Below are 16,340 nucleotides of genomic sequence, written 5' to 3'. Positions count from 1 at the left end.
TAAATAGTGCAGTATCAAATCTTGCAATTTGAAAAAAAAATTTCAATAAAGCAATAAATCAGAAACAAAATAAATTTTTAAATAACCACAGAACGAAAGTGATTGATTAATTTTTTTGAAAGTGATTGATTAAATCTGCTCATTAAATTTTATTGGCTAGATTTATTTTTATTTATTTTCAAGATAAAATTCATTCGTTACAGCCTATTTTTAGTTTTTCATATCAACTGTATGAAGTGTGTCATTTTCTAAAAATTAAATTCACTTCTCCTATTGCTGTATTAGGTGATCATCTCCCCTCGACATTAAGAAATGACCACTTTTTTGTTTGCTTTCAAACAATTTTTTTCTGTTATTTTGTTTTCAATATTTCACTATTTTTTGCTCAATATATGTTATATAAAGGTATGAGAATTTAAATTAAGCATAAGTATTTCTTCTATCTCTATTCTTAATATTTTTATTTTGATTTGAACTATATCCAAGACTATAAAAAGTACTAATTTATAATTGCATTATTTAGTATTTGAATGAAAATATACTCCAAATGCAATGAACTAAAAGGAGAATTGAACCTGCTTATTGTTCAAGTAACATCAGGAAAACATCGTTTAATAGTTAAAGTTGAGAAAACAGGCAGAAAATGAAAAGGTACTTATTATCAAGTGATTATTCAATTTACTAATCAAAGTTAAATAAGAGTAAACACTTGTATTTTAATTAGGTAGGATAATACGCAAAATAATCAGTAATCACTAGTTGCTTTTGTTCCCTATTGACGCATGATTCTTAAAGAGTCTTTTATCCCTGTTGTAAAAAATATAGTTTCTTAATTTTTATTTTGAATGAATGAGTAAACATTAAAAATGAGGGTAGGTGATCTCTAAGCCTCTCCGGTTTGTATGGTGAATGTCATACCATGAATAATTAAAAAAAAAGCTTTAAAATAGAAGGGGGGAAGTAATGTTTCTTTTTGTTTTCAATATAATAACAAAATTGTTCAATTGATTGTGTACAATTTTTTTTTTACTTAAATTGACTTCTTTCAAATCTAAGTAAAAGTCGTTATAACTGAAAATTTCACAAGTTTTTATTCTTGATAAAATCATAAAAGTTGAATAAATTCTTTGTGTTTGCCAAATTTTTCCGTAAACAAGTTTAACAGTAATGTGTTTTTTCTTTTCCTTTTTTGTATAGCCCCATACAAATAAACGTTAATAAAAAATTGCATTCAGTTTTCGATTCATTATAAAGTAACCTTCAAATCGCAAATAGAATTTCTTAAATTTGATGATTTTTATGTGAGTTATTATCCCATGAATTTCCTGTGAATTTCTGTCCGTAGCTGTGTGAAACATCTAACTTTTTTACAGTTTGTATGCTTGTTGAAATTCAAAATGTAAGAAAAGTACTGAACGCTTAATGCAGCATTCAAAATTTTCAAACAGCACATTTCATAAACATTTATAGTCAGTTCAGTGTTAAATTTGATAAAACTGTTAAAGTTTTTTTAGCAATATTAATATTTCAAAATTTGCTTCCATTATTCTTTTAAAAATAATATTATATTAACATATTAATTGTGGCGTTTTAATACTTTTTTTAAAAAAAATTTAAAAACATAAAAACTCAAATCATGGAATTTTTTTTTCCTTGATGTAACATTTGAAAAAATTGAAATTCCAACTTCCACTACTCAAATTTCCTACACTAGAGTTTGGTGTGAATTGGATAAAGAATCTTTATACTTTTAAAACAAGTAACTTAAAGAGATTTGGATTATTATGAAACTGCGATTTCATTCATTGTTAAATAACAACAAAGCATAATATCAACTCATTGATTGATTTCTTAATGAATATGCAACATTAAAAAATTCTTCTATTCTAATTCAGATAAAATAAACACTATCCTTAAATTACGTGTTTTTATAGGACTAATATATAGCATTAAATAAATCTCAGACTTAAACTTATAACACTGTTGCTTACGGGACATTTTTTAATTTGATGAGTGCTAAAATAAGTAACAAACTTCTATGTAAGGCTCGGGAAATTTATTATTATTACAGTTCTGAATTAATATAATATATCCTACGCAAAAATTCACTAGACTGAATAATCTGTGTGTTTAAATGTGGCAAGAATGTTAATCTTGAGCTAGGAGAGATTAGCTAATAAACTCTTTTCACGATAAATGAATAAATACTGCAGTATCAAATCTTGCAATTGGAAAAAAAATTTAAATAAAGCAATAAATCAGAAACAAAATGAATTTTTAAATAACCACAGTACAAAAAAAAATTAGAATTAAAAAATTTATTGAAATTTTGAAAAAGAAACCTAACTTACTATACACATCTGCTTTTATATATTCTTCAATCTAATTCATACAACAATACTCAAATAACATTTTCCTCATTCATTGCAGAGACCGAGTACTCTTCCTTTCATCGCGTGCAAAGATGGATACGGGATTTGATTTGTCAATTAAAATCGCGTTCTTTAAAATACCTTTTTTACTCCCCAATTTTCTGCGCCTATGGTACATCTTTTTTTGCACCAACATCTTTAGGTTTTACCCATTTGTATGGATTAGGCTTTTGTTTTTCTAATTTCTCGAGCAGCAATCGGAAACTGTTGGGTTGCTCGTTCTCCTTGTTCTCGAAGAGCTCTATTTTTCTGGGACCAATGTGTCGGTAAATGCACTTTAGATTTCTGCATGCGGCATTATACTTGCAGGTTGGATGCTGGAAGTGGCACTTTTGACCCATGCGGCACTTCGGAAAAAATCGGCACCTGGGAGTTTGCTGAAGCTTCTCTGTTTCAGGATCTCTTTTCATACTCTTGCTGTTTTTAGTAGCAATATCTTCAACCGCTTTTCTCTTTATCTGTTGAAAGGGTCTAACAGGTGCAGAGATTCTGAAAAAAATATATAAACAATTAAATCATAACACTTCATAAAAAAAACAATGTATCAGCAATGGTGTCATTAAATTACGCCGAAAAAATTTCGGTACTAATGGTGGTAAAAAGTACTGGCACTCAGAGTGCTGGTGCGTTTCACAGTAAACTATTTCGGGACAATATTTATATACTGCAAATTTTGCAATAATATTTACTGTAAAATCACTAAATCACAGTAATTAAATAAATAATTCTGTTAAATTAATTTTAAGCATTCTTTTCTTAAAAATTTTACTTTAAGAATGGGAATTTTAAAGTAAGACTTTTAGATCAAAAAACTTAAGCTTAAACAGCTTAAGTGGTATCTTGTTTCCTTTATAACCTGATATAACTTGACATCTGATGACTCCAAAAACTATTAGCCCATATTGCAAGCATGAAAGTGAAAAATTTCACAGAAATAAGTCAGCACATGATAGTCCATAGAAATAAAGCACACAATGGTTGTTACACTGTGAATTTTTTTAATTAAATTACGATATAAAGTACATTGTCTGTGCGTGCATCAGCAGTGCAATCCAAATTTACCTTAAAGTAAGATACTTAAAAATCTTACAGTAATATTCATTTAATTAAAGTGATTTTACGATAATTATTACTGCAAAAATTACGATATATCAAATTTCTTGCTCCGTAACATGTTCCAGTATAAGAGTGGATTTTATGGCAAAAAGTATCGGCTCCATGAGTGGCGGTACTTTATACCGTAATTTGATATGAAATCTCTTACAGTGTACAGATTATGGAGTATTTGCTGTTTATAAGCATAGTTAAATGGATATAAATCTTTTAAACTCATTAGGGAGAAATTTCGGATTTTTAAAAACAATTTAAAAAATTCAACTATGAGTCATAAATATTTTTCCAACATAAGTTAAATTGAGATATTATCTTCTAGGTTACATCTTTCGCAGCTCTATATTATGTTCCTGGTGAAAAAAATTTATCCATTAATTCATTTACTAATTACTTTGAAAGAAGCAAATTTAATAAAATCTGTAATATCTATAATACATCTGTAATAATACAGGGTGTAGGCAAAATAATGGAAGCACTCTTATACTACAACATTTTTTTAAAATTTCTTCGAATATACTAAACGAATTATTTTATAACTTTAGAAGTGTGTAAATCATGTGATTTCTCACACATATCAATAAGCTTTAAAGCTTTTTTTAGGTCTGAAGGACTGACAATGGTGAAAAAAAACGGGAAAAATTGCTTTTGAACACCCTCTACCAAACAATGTAACAATAAATTTGTCTTTTTTGAAATATTTTAGTTCTTATATACAATGGTTGCACAAAATTTAGTAGTCCTATTTATAGATATATAGTTATTATAAAAACTTGTTTTTTTTGTCTTAAGCTGTTTTCCTATAACTTCAATAAAATTAATCAAAAAATTTAGAGAAAATTAAAATTAATTGCAAAATGCTTGCCTTAAAATTTGAGAAAAATTCGCTTAAAACTGCACAAGATATGAGTAATTAAAGTTGTTTTTCTTTTGTACTGCACGTGAGAGAGGAAAATTTTACATTCTTTTTTCACAATTCAAAGTTCCAAGTAGTTTTCTAAGTTCCAAAGTTTAAAAGTTCCAAGCAGTTTTTGTACTTTTTAAAATAAAGCCCAAAATGATCAATAGTCCTCCCCAATTTTACTTAATAATTTTAAAGTCATAGAGCAATTTTGTAATAAAAATGACCATATCTCCATAAATATTTGAGTCAGGCTTACGAAATTTTGGGTAATTATAGTAAACCAAAATAACTGTCACAAATTACAAAACTATTGCTATATTTTTTGGCACAGAATGATTAAAAACATTATTTTCGGTTTATAATATATTGTCTGTCCCTCAATCCTTTGAGCTTCATTTACATGTAGGAGAAATTATAGGATCTAAACACTTCTAAAGTAATAAGATAATTTGATTATCCGTATCAACGTAACAACGAATAAGATAATTTTTTGAGGAACATGAAAAAAAAAATTATTAGTATAAAAGTGTTTCTATTATTCTGTTCACCCCCTGTAACTTCTTCATATCTTGCATAATTTTAGGTTTTAGTAGTTTAAAAACATCTTGCGTCCTAAAAATGGACGATATTTTTCAAATGAAGGAAAACAGCTCCTTAAAACTTTTTTTTTATTTTAGTGTTAGCCCTGTAATTTCAGTATACCTTTAGTGTGACATACTAAATATTATTAAAAAATGGTGATTTGGCTATTAATGGCCTAAAATCGAAAAAAAAAAACATGAAAGTGGTAAAATGATGGAATGGCAATTAATCGACGCAACTAAAAATACAAGCGAAATACCAAGCCAATACTATTAATGTTTAATAAAAATAAAACCATCATTTTAACAAAGAGGGATGGTTAGTACTAAACTTATCTATCAAAAAAGGACATAATCTTGTGAAAAAGATTTTAATTGTACTTTCTATATTCATTTTCTTAAATACTTTATCTGGAACAGTTTTAACTGTCAAAAAAATTTTTGAAATTTTTTTTTTAAATTTGCAGAGAAGAACTGTCAGCTCAAGTATCAGCATAAAACTGTTTATTTCTCGTAAAAATACTGTTTTTTTCTTCTTTTTTTACCTTCAAAAAAACGGATGCTTGTTTTTTCACCAGATAAGTACTATTATTTCTGAAGATTCTGTTATTTCAATAAAAACTTCCACGAAAAATGTATTCCTACATTCTGATCAGTGCATGCCAAGAGCAGCATTCGTACGACCATATATGGCAACGTTACTTTTAAAATGTAACGAGTAAAAGTACAAGTATTTTTAAAAGAGTAACGAGTAAAAAGTAAAAAGCTCGTATGTTAAAAAGTAACGCGTAAAAAGTACAAGTAAAAGTACAAGTACTAAACAAAAAAAGGAACGATTTTAAAGTACATTTCTAGGAAATCGAAAATTCAAAGTAACCTAAAATTTTATTGAATAGTATTCTTATGCGCTTTAATGATTTTGCAAAATTGTTGTTATTTATTTAATTATTTTTAATTTTGAAAGTTATGGACATAAATTTATTTTTAAATTCGGAAGAATTTTATAATATAATTTTATAATATAATCGTATAATATAATTTTAAAATCAAATATAATTTTAATATCAAACTTTTTATGGATTTGCACGAAAAAATTTTTTTATCTATTGATTTTAATTTTTAGTGTGTTATTTTTATTTATTTAAATTACCATTGATTTAAAATTGTTCTTACTCTATAGAAAGGCGTTTTCAAAGCACAAACATAAACAAAGCAAGCACGGGGTTTCAGATAGCTTTGTGATCTTTTAGCTAGTAAAAAATAATTGAATGTGCAGTATAAGTTGAAACAGAACAGTCTACAGCTTTATTTGTAACAATGGCTAATGCTGAAGTCATGCGAGAAAATCATTTTCCGAACATTTCTGCCTAACGGAATAATTTAAATTTGTAAACGAATTTTAGTATCAGCTGCTAAAATAATACTTTCGAGTTTTCAAGAGTTAAAATAGTAATTATAATAGTTTTCAATAGCACAAATAGTTCTGAAGTTCTTAGAGATTTGACTGGGCGTTGTTTGACAAGGTCGGGCATAAACATAATTTTAGTAAAAAATGTACTAGGTAAAAATGTATTTAGTAAAAAATGTATTTAGTAAAAAATGTATTAAGACAAAAATGTATTATTAGTGAGTTCAAAAAGAAAATTGAAATAACAAAGTCCAACATTTTTTACTTAAAATGTATTAAATAAATGCATAAAACTCGAAAATGAATGAAAATAACCTGCTAATTAATATTTTTATTCAATTTGCAAAATAATTGTATTTTGAAAATGGTGTCACTGAGTCTACTGCGAGAATTTCTCAGAACGTGCTTAACCACGCTAAATAAGCTCTCCACGGGAGCACTAGAAGGTACTGCAGTATTATATTTCACATATAATTTTCTTTACGATTGGATATAGATTCAAAATTAATATGGTTTCGGTTTCGACATTTGAGCTCATGTACGCCATAAATTCTTCTGTCGCTGATGATTGGCGTGATGTTTTCAGCTTTAGAAAATTTAAAATCTCTGGGGTTTTTTTTCTGTTACGTTATTAGTTATAGCAGGGTGTTCAGCTTAGACAATTCTTTCCAGTTTTTTTGTAGCCTCCTCCCTAGCTTTTTCTTCCAACCAATTAAATTTGATGCAATGTACAGTTAAAATGCAAATTACAAGATGCAATTAAAAAAACATAAGCATTTTTTTTAATTTAATTTTTATTTTTTAGAAAGCTCACCAAGTTTTAGAAAAAAGTAACGATTTCATTCGACATTTCCGTTACAAATACTTGTACTTTTTCCCTAAAAAAGTAACGAAAGTACAAGTAAAAGTACTAAATTTAAAAGTAGCGAATTGACAAAACTATGTTATTTTATACAATTATAGCCAGAGAAAAAAATAAATCTCTTAACAAACCATCGTCTTAAATTGTTTAACAAAATTCATATTAAAGAAAAAAAATCATGCACTATTTTACTCCTCCAAAATATTAAAAATGACTTAATTTTCCTCTAATCTATATCAATAGATGAAATACATTTCATTCCCTTCATTAGGAAAAGCAAAATAGTACAAGTAAAAGTACGTACTTTTTACTTGTACCGGTGGTACAAGTAACGAAAGTAAAAGTACTGCCATATATGCGTACGACCATTCTTCGCGACGCTGAGATTCGAACCTGGGTCATCTCAAATGGTCCTCTATGCTACAGGAGATCTAGGCGTCTCAATATGAAGAAAATCTTAAACTGTTATCATCTTACATATTATTTCAATAACTAGTTTAAGTGTAAAAAAGTTTAAACTATAGAGGCCTACCAGAACAAAAATGTATGGTAACTTAAAGTGCCAAAAAATTTTATATTAAAGAAATATATTGTTAAAGTATCGATTTAAAAATAAAATTGGATCGCAGTTTTACTTTATACGATGATAATATCATTAAATATTTCCTGAAAAATAAGAGCAAGTATTTTTCGATACTTCTCTACTACTTTCTATACTTAATCGCAAAATGATTTGAAAAAGAAAGAGTAATTATAAAGTGCGAAAAACTGCTTTGAAAATATACAGAGAATGTATGCAAAAATAACAGGAAGTTTTTACAGTGAGCGGATAACAATTGAAAACAGAAACAGTTTCTTAAACAGTTTTTCGTCCTGTTAAAAATAAATTTTAGTTCTGTAAAGTTAATCTTTACAGTGTACGATAAATCTTTCAACTTAGGACTCACTTACTATTTGCAGCCAAATTCGGAACTAATAGTTCGTGTATCAATATATCGTGAAACATCGATAATTTTAATTTATAGCGAAAACGATATTTAAAATATATTCTAACGATATTTAGTATATGCGAAAAATCTTAACATAAGCTAAATCTTGATAGATATCAACACACGATGAATATCAAGAGTATAAGCGCAAAAGTAATATCGACAAACGATAATACCGTCACAAAATCAGTAAAACCCATCCGTGAAGACCTTTTCCTGTACTACAGTATTTCACAGCCCAAGGACATACATAAGGCTATTCTTGTAGTACGTGATATATCAGTAAATTAGTGGTTTTATCTGTATATATTTTACCTCTCTTTTACACCAGCATATTTTCCTTGAAATTTCTTTACATTATAACTGAATTTTGGAGAAAAACTAAGATTGAAAATTTTATTTTTTTAAAATTAAAATCACATATTATATTAGTTAATTTTTCATTATCAATTACAAAAAAATCTAATTAAATTTGACGTAAGTTAATATTTTCTGACGTAATTGGATCAAAAATTTCTATTCATAAGCAGCTAAATAAATGATCAAAGGGATTAAATCCCCATCTATATCTTAATGTCACTGATTAAAAATTACTATTTTTTTCAAAAAAGATAAATTTGTAAAAAAAGATTTATTTTTATAAGCTTTTAACCCATTAATTTTCTAAAGTAAAGAAACTATATTTTTTGAGCGCAATGTAACCACTTTTTCTTACATCCATTTTCGCAAGTAAAATGAAGAAATTTTATTCCTAAAAAGATATTTGACAAAATTTTAACATCACCACATATTTTAAATAACAAAATTAATTCTGAAGTTAGTAACTTTGAACCATTTTCCTGAAATAAGTACTAAACCAAATAAAAAGTAGTCAATGCGCGCATTGCAGCAACTATAGGAATGCCTACTATTGACTGTGACAAAAATATATTTTTTTATACAATTATAGCCAGAGAAAAAAATAAATCTCGTAACAAACCATCGTCTTAAATTGTTTAGCAAAATTCATATTAAAGAAGAAAAAATCATGCACTATTTTACTCCTCCAAAATATTAAAAATGACTCAATTTTCCTCTAATCCATATCAATAGGTGTAACATATTTCATTCCCTTTATTAGGAAGAACAAAATAGGAAAATCTAAATTTGAATAGGTAATTCCTTCTCTGACAGACAATTTTCATTTAAATAACCTAAGTGCAAAAGAATGCAGAAATTGCAGTATAAAAAACTTCTTAATGAATTAATGCACTCTATTCACAACAATTGTCATTTATAATCATTTTAATTGTAAAATTTTAAATAACAAATTCTTCGGGGAACATTAATGACGAATGATTTCTTTAAATAAATCTGAAATTAAGTTTAAATTGCATTGTGTCATATTTACTTCGCTGAAAAAAGCATCAAAAAAGAGAGAGGAAGAACTGAAATATTTAGAGTAATTTCTGTCACTTCAATACAGAATCAATTGATTACTGATACCGCAGAATAAAATATTTTCTAAAATAAATTAACAAATATTATAAATAACGAAATACATTTAATTATTTAACAACAGAAAATTTAATTCGAAAGCACTTCATAGAGTACAAAAACGAATCGTTTAATCAAAAAATCCTTACATTAAAATTAAATTACATTATGCCACATTTATTTTGCTAAAAAAAAGTATTAAAAAGGAGAGAGAAAGAACTGAGACATTTAGAGCAATTCCTGTCTCTCCAATACAGGATGAACTGATTCCTGATACCACAGAATAAAATATTTTATAAAATAAATTAATAAGTACTTTAAATAATAAAATCCATTTCAGCAATCAACTTAGATAAATAAAATTTCTTTAAAAACTGTTTGTTAGGTCAAAAATAAATAATTTAATCAACTAAATCTTATATTATTTAATCAAAATTACATTATATCGCATTTACTTCGCAAGAAAAGGTATTAAAAAAGACAGCAAGGAAAAACTGAGATATTTAGAGAGTAATTACTGGGGCTTCGTTGCAGAATCAACTGATTCCTGAGACCACAGAATAAAATTCATTAAAAAATATTTTAAATAATGAATTCCACATCATCAATAAACTTAATTAAGTTTAACTAAAAACCACTTTCAGGAGAACAAAAACAAATTAGTATTAATAGGAAGAGTGGGAGAAATCAGATATTAAATGTAATTTCTGACATTTCAATGCAGAATCAATTAATTCCTGATACCACAAATTAAAATAATTTATAAAACAAATTAAATACTTTAAATACCAAAAACCATTTCATCCATAAACTGAATTAAACTTAGAAAAACTTTTGGAGGAGTTCAAAAACAAATTATTAAATCAAATAAATCTTACATTAAATTAAAATTACATTAAGTCATATTTACTTTTCCAGTTTATTTTCAAATATATTCAACAATTTCAAATACTAGAAAATTTCAAATACTAAAACTTATTCAGACACAGATGAACCATAAGAAACATTTTGTTTTCTAATTAGAACGCCTTATTTAATCAATAAGTAAACTAATCAATAATTAATGAAGCCTCGTTAATGATCCTGCGTTAATGCGTTTTCCACAAAATCTTCAATCGAAATCTTAAAAAATTCACTAAACCAATTTTACACCAAGTAAAGTAAGTACACTTTTGTGCAAATCACTAACTCAACGAACTAAATCACTGACTCAACGTACAGCACCGAAATGAAGACTACAATTTTAAAGTAACAGTTATGTACTTTTACTGCAACAATAGATAGATACCTCCCAGTGGTCAAACCTGGACACTGAATCATAACTATTGTCATTCGTGTCAAGTCATAACCCCCCCCCCCCACACACACACGCACAGTTCTTTTCATGCAACATACAAACTATAAGAAATCATTGGGGATATTATATGCTTTGAAGCTCTTATCAATGATAATTACTTTTTGCAAGAATGACATATCTTTGGGGCTAATTATGCCAAAAGAAAAGTGCAAAAAAGCTCAAAAAACATTACAGAATTTTGTCACAATCCTTTAAAATTTCAATATTTGGTTCAAATATTTAAAAAAAAACAGTTATTATTAGAATTTAATTAAGCAGCATTGAATATTTGCGTAAAAATAAAATTAAGTTACGGATTGTTTCATTGAAGCAATTTATAAATTATATAAACCTTCAAAAAAAGTCTTCAAATGTACTATCTAAAAGTTCATCTCCAACATTAATATTTGTGTTTAAGAGATATAATTTTTGCGAATAAAATCTTAAATCACCTTTGATTTGATATTATTCTCCGTCTTATTGAAAATGATCTCTTTTTTTTAATGTAATTTGTAATTTTCTAAGATAGCTTAAATGGATCGCGGCAGTGTCAGTTTTGGTTTTTCCACTGACAACAGAAAGGCTCATGCGTGTTTGTTGACAGTGTGTGCTCTGAAGAAGTGCTTTCTTCCAGACACACATATATTCTATTTTATTACTTTTTCCTACTTTAAAATTTGTTTCAATATCTAAGCTTATATAGATAATATCAGATACTAAGGAGACTAACAATTTTTAGTAATATCTTTAAAGTAATTTGAATGCATTTTCAATTATTTTTAATTTTGAAAGTTATTTCAGATTTCAATATATTTTTTTCTTTGCACTAAAAACGAGGATTTTATGGAAAAAATAATGTAAAATTTTGAAAATGCTTACGGCAAAGTCAAATTTTTCATTCAATTTTTTTATTCTCTTCCAATTTTTCTTCTTTTATCGGCGCATTCCATTTTCGCCACGAAAATAACTTTGTGGATAATACTATAGGCTACAAATGATTCAAATAAAATATACAATTCCAAAAATTTTACCCTAGCAACTATATCATTGAAACAATTTAGCTTAATTTTGCAAACTTTGACGAAACATGCATAATAAAACTGAAACATAATTAAAAATGTACCAGGTTTCATGCAGTGAACATGAAAAAAAAAGCATGCAATTGTCAGATTTTCACACATTATAACTTAAGGGTTTTGTACTCTGACTTTGACTAAGTTGATTAATTAGCCTCAAAAAAATAGTTAAGTTGTGAAATCTAACACAAAGTTAGCTTTCTTTAAATAACCTCACTTTTTTTAAATTCTATTTAGATTTTTGACCACGAAAATATGGGTCGCTATAGCGTTTAAAATATGTACTTAGAGGTTTCGGTGGGAGTGCGGTCAAAAGTTGAGATAAGCTATAGAAAATGTTAAATGAGGTTCAGTAATAAATTGAAGAAATTATAAAAAACTCATATAGAAGAGAAAACTTTTTTTTAAAAAAGTCTTTGAGTTTTACAACACATCTAAAAAAAATTAAAGAAAAGCGATTGTCTCATTCTTAAAATTGCTTATCTGTTAAAGGAATTCAATATAAGGAGGGAAATTCAATCACTTTGTTTCAGTCTCCTCAAGAATATCTTTTATTTTCTCAGAAATGAGTTAATTTAAATAAAAATTTCTCAGAACAATACCTGCGAATTGACGACCACCCCCATAAGGTAGAAGATTGTTTGAGATAACATGCTTCGCTACATTGTTATAAATCATTGTTATTGTCACACCTCTTATCATACCTAAGGCCAAAGACACTTTCCATTTATATTAAAAGTACAAAAGGCTGTTTCCTGCTTAAAGACTGAAAAAAATGTATTTAGTAATAACCCCCCTGGCTGACTCGAATCATCTTTTTCAGTCAAAAGTTGTAAAGATGTAAAAGGATTGTAAAATACATACTTTTCTCAATCTGGAATTGTGAAGCACCAGTTTCCTTATCTATCAGAGTAAAGAAAACTCTCCATTTTAAAAAATAGTTTTTTTTCCGAATATGAAATTTGAGTTCCCCTTACTTTACACCCGTTTTATTATACCTGAAATTACAATTTTTTTTTTGTAAGTTGTATTCTTTAAAACCTCTGAACGCTTTTTTTGATTAGAATAAAAATTAATAATTTTAGAAAATGTTTAGTAATGTTGCCAAATAATTCTATACTTATCTATCTTATGCTATTTATGAAACCATTTTTTTTTCATTATTTTATTATAATTTATAGATTTTAATGCTAGTTTCCTTTAATTTCAGTTATTTCGTTTAATTTACATGTAATATAATTTTTCTTAATTATAGTGATTTTCATCAACATTTTATAGAAAATTTAAGGAAATTTTCAGTTTTTTTAAAGTTAAAAGTTTTCATTATCGTTTCAAGTTATTTTTTTATCAATACAGTCTTAATTTATTTATTCGTTTATTTACATTTAAACTACTATTTTATTAAAAACAAATTTGTGAATATTAGGATTATATTTGAATTTGTATTATTTTTCAATCACAAATATGTGTGAAAATTAACTAGATGCATAAGTTTCATAAGAATAATTTCGTCATTTGTAAATATGAGGGAAATCTGTTAATAAACAATAATAAGGTTTATAAAATCAATGTTCTCACAAAATGTATTAATAATTATTAAAAATACGCAGGGAATTTGAGAAAAAAAGCATTTATATCATTTATTGATATCGGGAGCCTTATCTCTTTACAGGAAGGGTTTATAAAATGAGAACTTTTTGAAGGAGCCTTTTTTTCCTTTCCAAAATTTTACCTTCTTCCAATATAAGGTGCAATCAAAATCTAGAACTTACTGGGTGGACGGGGAGAATTACACTTTACTATCTAGAAAAAAGCCATGTTTTTCCGAAATATTATTTTACATTTCATCGAATAAAATATCATCCACGTCGATGCAACTAATAGATCAGAAGCTATAAAAGCTTTTGTGGTTAAATACATTGCTGTGCAGACGAAAATAGTTTTAGATCCTGTGGATTCTTTTAGAATTAATTGAATCTGATAAAACGAATTCAAATGAAATCAAGATTACTTTATTGTTAAAAGTTTTAGGAATATTTAATACCTTATTTTGAACATATTCCCTTTTCGGTACATCGAATTNCAGTTTTTTTACCGTTAAAAGTTTTAATTATCGCTTCAAGTTATTTTTTTATCAATACAGTCTTAATTTATTTATTTACATTTAAACTACTATTTTATTAAAAATATATTTGTGAATATTAGGATTATATTTGAATTGGTATTATTTTTCAATCACAACTATGTGTGAAAATTAAATTGTTGCATAAATCTTATAAGAATAATTTTGTAATTTGTAACTATCAGGGAAATTCGTTCATAACCAATAATAAAGTTTATAAAATCAATGCTCTAACAAAACGTATTAATAATTATTAAAAATACCCATGGAAATAGAGAAAAAAAGCTTTTATATCATTTATTAAAATCGGCAGCCTTATCTCTTTACAGGAAGGGTTTATAAAATGAGAACTTTTTGAAGGAGCCTTTTAACTTTAAGAATATGAAACATCAAAACTCAGACTTCCAATAGTTTAGCAGTATATACATCACAGTATATAACATGTCCCACAAAAGATTTTATTAATTGAAATTTTTTCTTGTTAAAAAACAAAAAATTACTCTTAAACTTTGAAAATGCTTATTTTCTCCGTGCAAAATGTTTTCTATGAGTAAGGACTCTTGACACTCAAAATGAGTAGCAATACCCCAATAGTTCAGGCAAGGAGGTGATTTTAATATAACTTCAGGCCATGTCTCCTAAACTAATGTAATGAATTTAAAAATTTTTACCTTCTTCCAATATAAGGTGCAATCAAAATCTAGAACTTACTGGGTGGACGGGGAGAATTACACTTTACTATCTAGAAAAAAGACATGTTTTTCCGAAATATTATTTTACATTTCATCGAATAAAATATCATCCACGTCGATGCAACTATTAGATCAGAAGCTATAAAAGCTTATGTGGTTAAATACATTGCTGTGCAGACGAAAATAGCTTTAGATCCTGTGGATTCTTTTAGAATTAATTGAATCAGATAAAACGAATTCAAATGAAATCAAGATTACTTTATTGTTAATAGTATTAGGAATATTTAATACCTTATTTTGAACATATTCCCTTTTCGGTACATCGAATTGCTGAAACCGAATAAGATTTTAACCTGTAAGATGCATAGTTTGGATGTAATTTTATTTCAAGCAGCATAAATTTTGATTTGTACTTATTTATATATTTGACATTGCTATATAAGAACTTAAGTACTTTTGATGTTGCTATATAATTACCAAAAGTATTTGTACAATACATTTTAAGTTACCTAGAAAGAAATGTAGAATCGGAAGTAGGTGTAAGTCAAAACCGTTTCGCCAATTAAATCATTTTAACACTTAAAACTTCTAAATTATTAATACTACTAATTTGGTTTCGATCTCTGTCAATTAAGAGGGAAAAAATACGCATAATCATATTTATTGATTCACGTATTTAGTGGTGACAAACAAGCCAATATGCTTACGTACAAAATAGTACTTTTTATCGATGAAAAATTTTGAACAACTACTAATAGTTCTATAAACTTTATTGAGGTTTTATTTGATTCGGAGAAACAGAAATAAGGAAAAAAAGAGAAGGTCTCCCATTATATAAAAAAAATTTAAAAGGTACATATAATAAACGTAACTAATTTTTATTTTCTATTTTGCTATTAACTCTGCTCTGAGGTAACTAAGGTAAGTCTTGGTTTAAGAAAATAAGAAGCATGTTAGAAACTTCAGAAAACATAAAAAGCGATGACTGGATGGAATGTGTAACATGTATGTGATTTTTTTTTAAAGTGATTGATTAAATCTGCTCATTAAATTTTATTGGCTACATTCATTTTTACTTATTTTCAAGATAAAATTCATTCGTTACAGCCTATTTTTAGTTTTTCATATCAACTGCATGAAGTGTGTTATTTTCTAAAAATTAAATTCACTTCTCCCATTGCTGTATTAGGTGATCATCTCCCCTCGACATTAAGAAATGACCACTGTTTTGTTTGCTTTCAAACAATTTTTTTCTGATATTTTGTTTTCAATATTTCACTATTTTTTGCTCAATATATGTTGAATAAAGGTATGAGAATTTAAAATAAGCATAAGTATTTCTTCTATCTCTA

The sequence above is a fragment of the Parasteatoda tepidariorum genome, chromosome 3 (assembly GCF_043381705.1).
Source record: "Parasteatoda tepidariorum isolate YZ-2023 chromosome 3, CAS_Ptep_4.0, whole genome shotgun sequence".
Classification (NCBI taxonomy): domain Eukaryota; kingdom Metazoa; phylum Arthropoda; class Arachnida; order Araneae; family Theridiidae; genus Parasteatoda; species Parasteatoda tepidariorum.
The sequence above is the reverse complement of the archived record's forward strand: the minus strand, read 5'-3'. Positions refer to the sequence as shown.